At 46.3% G+C, this 13,190-nt stretch overlaps 1 pseudogene; it reads right to left on the bottom strand.

Annotated features, from left to right (window-relative positions):
- The window catches only part of LOC132864448 (tripartite motif-containing protein 16-like), a 252,609-nt pseudogene that overhangs the window by 81,438 nt on the left and 157,981 nt on the right, over positions 1-13,190 (bottom strand).

Genomic DNA, 13,190 nt, shown 5'->3' with positions numbered 1-13,190 from the left:
TGTAATTGAAATGTATCCCTAATAAGCCGGCAGCTGTGATGGCAAGGAAATACTCCCTGAGACAACATGAGAAAGAGACTATAAGAGGAACCAGTCTCAAAAGGGGGACCTCATCTGGGGGACACCTATAGTGATCTGTAGGCTATCCACACAGGGTCATGCTCAGTAGCAGTGAGTGAATTTCAGGTAAGTGAGATTTCAAGCATCAGGATGGATCGATCAGGTTCAGAAAGCAGAAGGAGCCAAGATCACTGATATCTCAGGAGTAAGAGATTATAACTGCTGGTGAGGTAAGTTCACATTTTATTACATTTACTGCTGTTTATCTTATGTTATAGGGGAAGTTTAGTAAGATTAGTTTGTGGATTTGCGATTGAGTTTATCTTCATGTAATTTACAAGGCTAATGGTTTTGGCTATTGCCTTATGGTGTTGTAAAGGTAATTTTACATAATCATACATCAAACTTCTGTGCAGTCTGGATAGTCCTTATTCCTGTTATATGAATTTTATAGTTGCCTTTACCAACTTTAGAGCCAATTAATATTTTCGTCCAGGACACTTTTACTATATAAACGGATTTTGTTGACTCTCAGATTTTCTCGACTTGTTTTGTCAGATCTGAGACAGAGTTCCTCACTCCATCAAATGAGAGATGTTGATTGACAGTGAAGCTGGGCGAGTCGTCACATCCAGGAGAAACACAGAGAGACGGGAAACTCTACAGAGAGGAAACACAGAATAGAGAAGGAGAAAAGTGTAGGAGAGGAACGAATGAATCTCAGACTGAATCAGACCAAAGACACACTTGGGATCTCAGACAGGAACATTTATTGTTGCTGTAATGAGCTTTTAGGAGCAAACTTTGTGAGGAACAGCGCCCTCTGTGGATCAGACAGTGAGTGTTACCTGGAGGAAGTGGATGTGATCGTGTGTGAGTGAAAGCTGCTCCAGCTCAGTGACTCTCCTCTGAAGATCAGCAATCTCCTGCTCCAGTTGCTTCAGGACTTGTTCAGCTTGACTCAGTTCAGCTTTCTCCTGAGCTCTGATCATCTCCGTCATCTCCAAGCGCTTTTTCTCCATGGAGCTGATCATCTCAGTAAAGATCCTCTCACTGTCATCTACTGCTGCCTGATAATGCATCTGTTAGGACACACATGCCAGTGTTCGAAATACCCGTCTGCAGTCTGCGTTTTGCAGAATGATTTTCAAGATTGCAGAAGAAAAGTTAAACAACCTGCAATTTTGCAGAATGAAAAAATCAGGCTCGGGATTCAGTGGTTCTCAATTTAGCAAACTAGCGGCGCTGTAAATAAACTGAAACCTGCGCCGCGCGAACCTGACAGCATTTTCCAGGTCAAAGTTAAGCAATATTTACCTAATACAGACGAAAGGCAATGACAACCAAATAAGGGCAGTTGCCATTTTCCGATGTAAGATTTCGTCACTTTTAATACCCGCTGGGAGGACCCGACAATTACCTCAGCGGTGTTCGGCAGTTTCCGCCATGCATCTCCCAGAATTCAATGCGGCACAACAAGCATGGCTCCCAAGAAGAGGATTGTTTCTTCGGGGCAAGAGTCTGACAAAAACGGCAAGAAAACAAGGACGATTTTATCGTATGTGAGCAAAACCGGCAGCCAGCGTGACTCCAACAACAACAGTGACAGATCGTGCGCCCGCGAGGGTGACAAAAATGAAGACGGTCGCTGTTATAGTTGCATACATATATATTGGCAAATTGTATAGGTTTGTATATATTGTTGAATCATGCAAAATTATACTGATATTATATCCCTTTTGAAGACAGCAACAGTATTTTACCTTTATTCATAGATACTTTTGAATATTTTGTTTTCTCATACCAAGCTACACTAATACATTTTTTTAAACTAGTGCTGTCTTGCCTGTGGTGCAGACTAGCACAAAGTAAAACAGTTGCCCTGTAAGACAAAGCTCATAGGTTCAGTTCTGTAGCTCTCAGTTGTGCCATGATTAGTTTGTACCCAGTTCTGTTAATTTCAAGCAGTGAAGCCCCTGCAGTAGTTCTCAGTTCAGTTCATGACCTTGAACTTTAGAAGCCAGGCAAACACCATGAACCCAAACGTCTTTCCATTTGCCAGTTGGGTTTTATTCCTTAATGGCATCAATTCTTTGCATAATTGTAAGATGTAACAGAGTGTAGAATTGAAACCTTGCTTTCAATTTAAAACTACAGGTTGCAGATGCAAACACTGAATGAAGTACATTTTGGGTAACAATCTATTGTTCAAGCTAGAAACTTAATCTTGACAAAATGTAACATGACGTGTAACATGAAAATGAATGTTTTGTTTCTTGAAGAACAGTTGTGTTCTATTTTTTATTGTGGTGATACCTTTATTAGTATGTTGTGTGGAAGGATAATGTGTGGGTGTGATAACTAGTACATTTATGAATTAGTTGGTATACTTCAAGTTGTAGTAGCCCGTAGTGTCAGGGCGAGGGGAATGAAAGACCTGTGAAGGGATCATGGAATGATAACTTTGCTGCAGAGAAGGATCTGTGAAGACTGAAATTAAAAATAGAGTGAGAGAATAAAGAATTACAATAATGCTATGAGTTGTAAAGCTAGATATGATGTAAATATAGGCATGATTAGGTTGAGAAGGGTGTAGTATGGAGGTTTGTGTATTTGCAGAAAATATTTCCAAATTGCAGAACAAAATTTTGACATTCTGCAATATTGCAGAACACTGGGAAAAAAGTATTTCGACCACTGCATGCAAAGGATGATTTATGACTTTTTCTTGCTTACTGTATATTGTCTACATTGGTATACCTGAGACTTTTTTTTCACTCCTCACTTTAATAGTGTCCACAGTCTGTTTCAGCTCCTGCACCACCTTCTGCTTCTCCTGGATCCTCTGCTGGGATTTCATCTGCTCCTCCTTTAGCTCATTCTGAGAACAAATACAATAAATTTAATTATTTCTGCATCAAGAGGTCAATGTGGTAATATTAAATACAGTTAAAAAGTTAAATTTACAAACCTCATTTCCAGAAAAGTTGGGATATTTTTCAAAATGCAATAAAAACACAAATCTGTGATTTGTTAATTTGTGTGAACCTTTATTTATTACATTACAGGCATTTATCAGATGCTCCTATGTATTACACAAGGAGGAAGCCATTCATCAATTCTATACAGAAACAACACTGATTTTTCTGGGCTTGAACTCCTCTCCGATTGACTGAAAGACAGTGGAAATATGTGCTGTGGTCAGATGAGTTACATTTCAGCTTATTTTCAGGAAGAAGTGACATACAACAAGCACACGCACATACCCAGCATTTTGGGGTTAGGTGCCTAGCTCAATGGCACTTCAGCGATGGATTTTCCTACTGGTCTAGGGAAATGAACCAGTAACCCTTTGGGCCCCAAGCCTGCTTCTTTACACTTCGCTGACCTTTAGGCCATCACTGAACTGACAAAGGTACAAAGAAAATATTTTCAATAGTTTAATTGACCAACTGAATTGTAATTTGTAAATATAAACAAGTTAGAATTTGATACCTGCAACACACTCAAAAAAAGTTGAGACAGAGGCATTATTACCATTGGGTTACATCACGTTTCCTTTTAATAACACTTTTTAATCATATGGCAACTGAGGATACTAATTGTTGCAGTTTGGCAATTGGAATTTTTGGCCATTCTTACTTGATACAAGACTTTAGCTGCTCAACAGTCCGTGGTCACCGTTGTCTGATTCTCCTCTTCATGATGTGCTATACATTCTCAATAGGAGACAGATCTAGACTGGCAGCACCCATTCAACAGTGGTTCAAGTGTGCACCCATGTGGTTGAATGGGTGTGACCCATTCAAGGTCACACCTATTCAACAGTGGTTTATGACCTCGCCTTTTATGCACTGAGATGTCTCCGAATTCCCTGAATCTTTTCACAATAATGTCAATAATAATGTCTCATATGTCAACAAAGTCATGTCCATGACCTCTGGAAGCAGAACGACTCACGTTATAAATAGCAGAGATTGCTCCTGGTTCAGTCTCTCTCACCTTGATCACCTCGTACGAGACCGTAAGTAAGAGACCTGTAAGGTAAGAAATCCTGATTTCTTCGCTTCACATTCCACTAATTCGTTACCTGCGCGGTACTGGTGCCTTGTGTCCCCGAGAATTGTTGTGGTTTGTGTATTTCTGAGTGTTCTTAGCTTAATTTGCCGGTAGGCTATAAGCTTTTTTTTCAGGTATCCTTTTGTTTACGTTATATGCTCTAGATTTCCGGGTAATCGGAGTTTACCACTGTGTGCCTACAGTGGGGCAAAAAAGTATTTAGTCAGTCACCAATTGTGCAAGTTCTCCCACTTAAAAAGATGAGAGGCCTGTAATTTTCATCATAGGTATACCTCAACTATGAGAGACAAAATGAGAAAAAAAAATCCAGAAAATCACATTGTCTGAATTTTAAAGAATTTATTTGCAAATTATGGTGGAAAATAAGTATTTGGTCAATAACAAAAGTTCATCTCAATACTTTGTTATATACCCTTTGTTGGCAATGACAGAGGTCAAACGTTTTCTGTAAGTCTTCACAAGGTTTTCACACACTGTTGCTGGTATTTTGGCCCATTCCTCCATGCAGATCTCCTCTAGAGCAATGATGTTTTGGGGCTGTCGCTGGGCAACACAGACTTTCAATTCCCTCCAAAAATTTTCTATGGGGTTGAGATCTGGAGACTGACTAGGCCACTCCAGGACCTTGAAATGCTTCTTACGAAGCCACTCCTTCGTTGCCCGGGCGGTGTGTTTGGGATCAATGTCATGCTGAAAGACCCAGCCACATTTCATCTTCAATGCCCTTGCTGATGGAAGGAGGTTTTCACTCAAAATCTCACGATACATGGCCCCATTCATTCTTTCCTTTACACGGATCAGTTGTCCTGGTCCCTTTGCAGAAAAACAGCCCCAAAGCATGATGTTTCCACCCCCATGCTTCACAGTAGGTATGGTGTTCTTTGGATGCAACTCAGCATTCTTTCTCCTCCAAACACAAGTTGAGTTTTTACCAAAAAGTTCTATTTTGGTTTCATCTGACCATAGGACATTCTCTCAATCCTCTTCTGGATCATCCAAATGCTCTCTAGCAAACTTCAGACGGGCCTGGACATGCACTGACTTAAGCAGGGGGACACGTCTGGCACTGCAGGATTTGAGTCCCTGGCGGCGTAGTGTGTTACTGATGGTAGCCTTTGTTACTTTGATCCCAGCTCTCTGCAGGTCATTCACTAGGTACCCCATGTGGTTCTGGGATTTTTGCTCACCGTTCTTGTGATCATTTTGACCCCACGGGGTGAGATCTTGCTTGGAGCCCCAGATTGAGGGAGATTATCAGTGATCTTGTATGTCTTCCATTTTCTAATAATTGCTCCCACAGTTGATTTCTTCACACCAAGCTGCTTACCTATTGCAGATTCAGTCTTCCCAGCCTGGTGCAGGTCTACAATTTTGTTTCTGGTGTCCTTTGACAGCTCTTTGGTCTTGGCCATAGTGGAGTTTGGAGTGTGACTGTTTGAGGTTGTGGACAGGTGCCTTTTATACTGATAATGAGTTCAAACAGGTGCCATTAATACAGGTAACAAGTGGAGGACAGAGGAGCCTCTTAAAGAAGTTGTTACAGGTCTGTGAGAGCCAGAAATCTTGCTTGTTTGTAGGTGACCAAATACTTATTTTACAGAGAAATTTACCAATTAATTCATTAAAAATCCTACAATGTGATTTCCTGGATTCTTTCCTCCCATTCTGTCTCTCATAGTTGAAGTGTACCTACGATGAAAATTACAGGCCTCTCTCATCTTTTTAAGTGGGAGAATTTGCACAATTGGTGGCTGACTAAATATTTTTTTGACCCACTGTATACCGCTGTTCGCAGCCGTGGGCTTAGTGCGAGCCCACTAAGCGCGTTTGCGCATTGGTGTGAGCCGCCGTAATACCGATGTTCTGTGTTTTTTTTTTTTTTTTTTACTGCTGTTGTCGCAGCCGGAAATCGTGTGAGCCCGTCAAACTACTGTTACAGGCCACCTAGCGCTATATTTGTTTTAAATTGTCCTATATTGCCACGGTAAGTGGATTTGTTATTTGAGTTTCATACTGTTTTGGTGTGCACCTGCTATTGTGTTATGCTTGTGTTTTGTTGTTGTTGTTCACTGGGGTAGCCTGCTAGGTGCATTTGGACACTGTGCAGGCCTCAGCAGTGTTCCCGTGTCACACCCTATACCACTGTCTGCAGTGGGTGGAGCTAGTATGCGCCCACTAACTGCATTCGTGCGGGCCATCATAATACTATGTGCTGTTTTTTTTCTGTTTCCATCAGGTGCATCCAGGGCCCTGTACTACGAAGCGGGTTTTCTGGCTTGCTAGGGTAACTTCGAGAGTAACTTGATCACGTGCAGCGTAACTTCCCGATTAACCCATACTACGAAAGTTGGCTATGTTCAAACCGAGGTATGCTGCCATGGCAATTTACGCTGCATCTCAAACCTGCTCATCTCAGGCTATGTTCTTGGTTAACCCGAGGTTTCCGATTAACCACACCCTTTTTAAACACCACCTCTCCACCGACATTTCCTCTAGAGACAATGCCAGCGTACCTGGATGACCCGTGCGATATCGGCGCGCAGATTAGAGATGGGATTTATGGCTCTTTGATGTGATCCGTTCTTTGAAAAGAGCCGTTCAAAAGACTGGCTCATTTGGCTCTTTTTAAATATTTATTCAGTTTTAAGAAGACAGCGTCTAAAGAAGCCAGATCCCTCTGCTTAGACAGTGACATCAATATTTCTGGACATATCTTTTATATAAAGCAACCTAGACTTACATTATTGTAACCCCTAAACGCTCATAAATAACCATTACAAAACAATGAGGGCTTCAATGAATGTCCATGCAGAACGGCTTTTCTGTAAAAAAAAAAAAAGAACCCACTCAAGAACATAGTTATCAAGAACGCAAGAATATTTTACAGAAAAACACTTGTTTTACAAAAATATTTAAGTCTGAGATACAAAATAGATACAACTACAATAAATATAACACAAGAACTAGTTATCACACAATAACATTTTAATAGAAAAAAACAAACTTTCTATATTAAAAATATTGAAATTGTATCAAAAATAGATACAACTAAACAGTCAGATAAATAGATAAAGTTATAACAAGAACATAAGATTATTTTAATAGGAAAAAACAAACTATTAATGCAAAAAATATATTAGAAAAATAGATACAACTAGACAAACAGATAAATAAATAAAACACAAAAATAGAACAAACAAAATGACGATAGAATAAATTAAATGAACGTCCGTGCAAAGTAGTTTTCCCACAATATTATCATTAATATCACACAACAACATTATAAACTATATACAAAAACAATTTGAACTATTAGGCAAACAGATAAAACTTGAATAAATAAAAGGCAAATGAATGCTTGCTTGCATGCGCGCACACACACACACACTTACCATTATGAATGATGTTTTTATATTTCATTTTCACCTGTTGCCAGGTGTGTTTGGCACTGCTGTTGCCTCTGAAATGTTCACAGGACATACACCAACTTAGTCAAAGGGACTGAACAGTCAGTCATCCTAATTCATGTGACTCATGTGCACATATCAGCTTAAGTAGGCCACTCCATGAATTTACCATACCAAATTTTATTCAGGATTTTTCGGACATTAAACAAGCTATATATGACTGGGGCCACGTCGAAGGACCATTTTCTGTGACTTGTGATTGATCATGAAGCTTTCTCTCATCCTATACTTCTGTTCTGGAACATGTAGAAGGGAGAATGTACTTACGCATTTACCCGATCGGCAATTCGTTGCCAACATGCTTGCCGCTCCTTATTGGCAGCCGCTGTGTTAGATTTTGCTCTTAATGTTGTTTTGAACTCCTCGTAGCTTTGCATTATGACAGCGCATTCTTCCTCCGTGAAGTACGGCGACCGTGCCATTGTGAACAGTGGTGGTTTGCGCTGATAACCTCCCCTTTAACGTGAACGAGCATTAACCCTGATTAGGTTAACACAGGTTCAAGAAATCAACTTCATAACTGGCGTCGTAGTACCGTTTAACCCCAAACAAGATAACCAGGTTTTGTCAACCCCGGTTTAGCGGGGGAACCCTGGGTTACTTCTGGGTAGGTTGACCTCCGTTCATAGTACAGGGCCCAGGTGCAGGCCATGACAGTGCTCTTTGGCGACGCCCTTCTCTGCCACGCCCTATACCCCTGTTTGCAGCTGGTGGGACTAGTGTGCACCCGCTAAGTGCATTCGCACGCTGGTGCGGGCCACCATTGTGATACTGTGGCATACCCTATACCGCTGTTCGCAGCCGGTGGGGCTAGTGTGCGCCCATTAAGTGCGTTCACACGCTGGTGCAGGCCACCATAATACCTTGGTGGACTACTTAAGGAGGGCTCCAGACTTCAGACAGCCTAGGCCTCTGTGTGGCTATAATGGCTTCCCACTACTGCAGGATTTGCGGGGACTCAATGAGTTCCAGAGATGGGCACAGGGAGTGTCCAATGTGCCTTGGAGCTGCCCACGTGCTGGAGGACGTGGACAACCCCTGCAGTGCGGCCTGCGACCTCTCCAGGGGGGAAAGACAGCACCGGGCCAGTCAGGTGGGTGGCCATGTGCACGAGAGCCAGAGAGAGAGGCAATGCTCCCCCAACCAGCCATCTCTCTCCAGTAAGCATAAGCACAAATGCAAGCATTCATGTGACCGGCGGTAGGAGTCCCCCCACAGGCCTGCCCAAAGAGAGGCACCCAGACCTGCTAAATGCCCTGCCTCAGCTACGGTGACAGAAAGTGGTAACGCAGAGTCACTCCAGATCCTCTCGGTTCTCCAGGCTCTGTCACAGAGGATGGACAGGCTGGAAGGTCAACAGGGCTTGTCATCTACTTCCCTGCCCCCAGGCCAGGGGGGGTACCCTCTCATCCAGACCTGAGAGCGATGGTGAGGAGGATGGGCGGGGTGATGTGGATGTGCTATTCCTCTATGCTCCCCACACAGCGACGGACAACACAACAAGTGGGGATGGCCTCAGGGGAGACCTGCATTCTGGCTCTGCAGAACCAGCTGACGGCTCCACGGGGATGGATGAGGCCCCTGTCAGCTCCCTGGTGTCATGAGTGCTGAGCGCTGCCAAGGTCCTGGGCCTTCAGGCGCCTGCACCGGCCCCGGCTCCTTTGGGAGGAGTTTGGGAGGGCGTCTCTTGCGCTACCCCACCACCTCCTATACCTGTGGCGGATGATTATGCAGCAATGCTCAAGTCAACATGGGATAAGTTGTCGCAATGCCCCCAGTTTCATGCAGGCTGCCGCCAGCTGGCAACAGCTGGTTACCCGGTTGAGACTGGACTAGGGGACATGCCACCAGTTGAGCCATCAATGGCTGCATTGACGTCCCTGGGCTTTGCCCGCATATCCCCCAATCCACGTTGCCCTCGTAAGGAATGCGCCAAGATGGACCGCCTGGCCACTCGCTCTTTTAATGCATCGGCATGAGTGGCCCGAATGGGTAATGCTCTAGCCATCACCCTGGCGGCTCTACGGAAGACACTGAGCCCAGATGATCAGGACACCAGGGCCCTGGTGGATGCAGCTCTTTCTTCCCACTCCCAGCTGACACAAGACATGGGGGACGCTATGGCCTCTGCGGTGCTGTGCCGCAGACAGGTTTGGCTGGCGCAAACCTCCCTGCCGGAAGCCATCAAGCAGGAGCTGCTGAGCTTCCCCGTGGTAGCTGGGCATATCTTTCACCCAGGATCCCAGGAGGTGCTTGATCGCGCTGAACGCACTGCGGCATCTAGGGAAGCTGTCCAGCATGTGTGCCGTAAGTCGGCTTCAACTGCTAGCCGGGCGCCTATGGGTAGGTATAGGCTGCGGCAGCCCGCCCGGCCTCTGCCAGCGGGCAATGACCCGGTGGCCCCATGGGACTGGCGATTTCATGCACCTGATCGAAGTACGGCCCCAAATTCCCGACCCAGGGGAAGAAGAGGACTGCAGCGGGGCACAGGCAGGGGTGCAGGCCGCAGCAGCGGTCCTGCATAGGAGTCTTGGGTCGCCCGTCGATTGTCCTTCCCAGCTGTCACGGAGCTCCTGGGAGGGGATTGTGCCAGACCCTTGGGTCGTGGCTATGATGGCTCGCGGCTACCGATTGCAATTTCAATAGCGACCCCCTACGTTTTCAGGGGTCAGGGTAACAGCCGTAAAAGACCTGGCTTTGATGTCCATACTCATCAAGGAGTTCCAAGAGTTACTTCTAAAAGGGGCCATCTCAGAAGTACCACCCAGTGCACAACTCACTGGGTTCTACTCCAAGTATTTAATTGTTCCCCAAAAAGACGGCGGTCATTGGCCTGTTCTCAACCTCAGGCCCTTGAACCGATATCTCAAGGTGCTGCCTTTCAAGATGGTCCACACAAGAATAGTGATGCAGTCCATCCGGCAGGGGGAGTGGTTCACATCTCTGGACCTATAGGACGCATATTTCCACGTCCCAATCTGCCCAGAACACAGGCCCTTCATGCGCTTCGCCTTCCAGGGCAGGGTGTTCCAGTTTCAGCTCCTTCCTTTTGGCCTTTCCCTGGCCCCAAGGGTTTTTACTTGCATGGTGTCAGCTGTGCTGTCCCCCCTCCAGGCTTAAGGTCTAAAAATCCTACCCTACCTCGACGATTGGCTCATCTGCGCCCCCTCTTGAGAGCAGATAGTGTGCAACACAGACACAGTTCTGGCCCACATCCAATCCTTGGGCTTCACTATCAACCACAAGAAGAGCAACCTGCAACCCCGCCAACAGGTGGAATTCCTTGGCATCTTCCTCAACTCAGTCGGCATGATGGCATCTCTCACTCCACGGAGAGTGGACAGCTTTATCGAAATGCTGAAGTATTTCCACTTGCGCGGTCTTGTTACGGCTCACAGAGTACAGAAGCTGCTGGGTTTGATGGCCGCAGCAGTAATTCCTCTTGGCCTGCTGAGGACACGCCCCCTGCAGTGCTGGTTCAATGCTTTCCATCTCCATCCGAAAGACAACAGGCAGGTGAGGCTGCGTGTGTCTCGGGCTTGCATCCAAGGTCTACGTACTTGGAGGGACTGGGAGTTTCTGCTCCGAGGTGTCCCACTGGGGGGCCTTCCCCCACAAGAGACAGGTCATCTCGACGGATGCGTCCCTGACAGGCTGGGGAGCTGTCTTGGAAGGACTGTCAGTGAGGGGCATGTGGCAACCCCCATGGATGTTGGAGCACATAAACATCCTCGAACTAAAGGCAATCCATCTTGCTCTTCAAAGATTCCTGCCGGTGTTACAATACCAACATGTTCTTGTGAGAACAGACAGCACCTCGGCGGTGTATCATGTGAATCACCAAGGGGGCATGAGGTCCCGGCGGTGCCTCCAGGTGGCGGAGGAGTTGCTGACATGGGCATGGCCACGACTCTCTTCACTGAGGGCAGTACACATCCTGAGTGTAGAGAACAGAGCAGCTGACATTCTCTCCTGGATGGGGCCACTCCCGGGAGAATGGAGACTGAACACGGACATCATCAGCCAGATCTGGATGCGGTACGGTGTTGCACAAGTGGGTCTCTTTGCGTCAGCAGAGACAACACACTGCCCGGAATGATACTCCCTCATGGGTCAGGGGGGCAGTCTGGGCCTGGATGCTCTGTCACAAGAATGGCCAACAAGCTTGCTGTATGCTTTTCCTTCACTGTCTCTCATAGCTCAGGTCCTCCGGAGGATCGGAGAGGGCCAACACTCAGTCCTACTGGTTGCTCCATGGTGGCCGTCGAGGCCTTGGTTCCCGGACCTGCTCCGGCTGCTGCAGGGTCAGCCATGGCAGTTACCATGCAGAGCGGATCTTCTGTCACAGGTGGACGGGCGGATCTGGTATCCGAACCCAGGTGCCCTACGTCTATGGGTTTGGCCCCTGCAGAGTCCATCACTGAGCAGCTAGACGAGTCTGTTCAAGAGACACTCAATAACGCCAGGGCTCCATCTACTAGAGCTTGCTATACACTCAGATGGAGGATCTTTTCAGATTGGTGTGCTGGCATGGGTCTTGAGCCAGCAGCTTGCCCTGTGCCATGTTTTATGCTTCTTGCAGTCCCATTTGGATCCAGGCAGGGCAGTCAATACAATAAAGGTCTATGCTTCGGCCATTTCAGCCTTTCACCAAGGCACAGATAACAGACCCCTGGGTAGGCATCCTTTGATTGGCCAGTTCTTGAAGGGAGCCCGCTGGTTGCATCCAGGTGGCACCTTGCGGGCACCAAGCTGGGATCTGCCCACAGTCTTAACATCGCTCACTGAAGGGCCGTATGAGCCTATTACAGACGCAGATTTGCGATCTTTGTCCCTTAAGAATGCTTTTGTCTTGGCACTCTGTTCAGCAAAACGGGTTGGAGAGCTGTGCGCTCTCTCCATTAGCGACAACTATCTAAGGTGGCAGGCAGGAGGCACTGGCGTGTCACTTTGGCCAAATCCAGCTTTTCTGCCAAAGGTTCTTAATCAGCAGTCCATCAACCAAGTTCTGGAGGTGTCCCAATTCCAGCCTTCCTCTGCCTCACAGGCAGAGCAGGACAAGTTGCTCACTTTGTGCCCAGTCAGGGCCTTGAGGGCATATCTGGCCCATACACAGTCCTTGAGGAGAACGCACTCTCAATTTTTTGTCCGTTATGGGACGGTGAAGCGCGGGCTGCCGCTTTCCAAACAGAGGCTGTCTCATTGGCTGGTAGAGGTTATTTCCCACGTTTACAGGGCTCGGGGGATACCGGTCCCTTCGGGTATGAGGGCTCACTCTACCAGAAGTGTAGCTACATCTTGGGCTGCCTTTAGGGGTGTGGTAGCAGGCGATATCTGTGCAGCAGCTTCATGGGATACGCCATGCACTTTTACCAGATTTTACAGGGTGGACATACGTAACTCGCCCAGCTCCGGTTGGCGACACCGCCCTCATGTCCGTGACTGAGCGAGGTTCTAATGGTTAATTCTGGGTTCCTTGCGACTCTTTTGGTATGTGTCATCCCTTTTTTTAGACCGTAGTGACAGAGCGAGGTCGAAACAGATTGTAAGTTACGAAGGTAGCTATGGATCTGTGAGACCAAG

This window comes from Neoarius graeffei, chromosome 17 (assembly GCF_027579695.1).
Source record: "Neoarius graeffei isolate fNeoGra1 chromosome 17, fNeoGra1.pri, whole genome shotgun sequence".
Classification (NCBI taxonomy): Eukaryota; Metazoa; Chordata; class Actinopteri; order Siluriformes; family Ariidae; genus Neoarius; species Neoarius graeffei.
The sequence above is the reverse complement of the archived record's forward strand: the minus strand, read 5'-3'. Positions and strand labels throughout refer to the sequence as shown.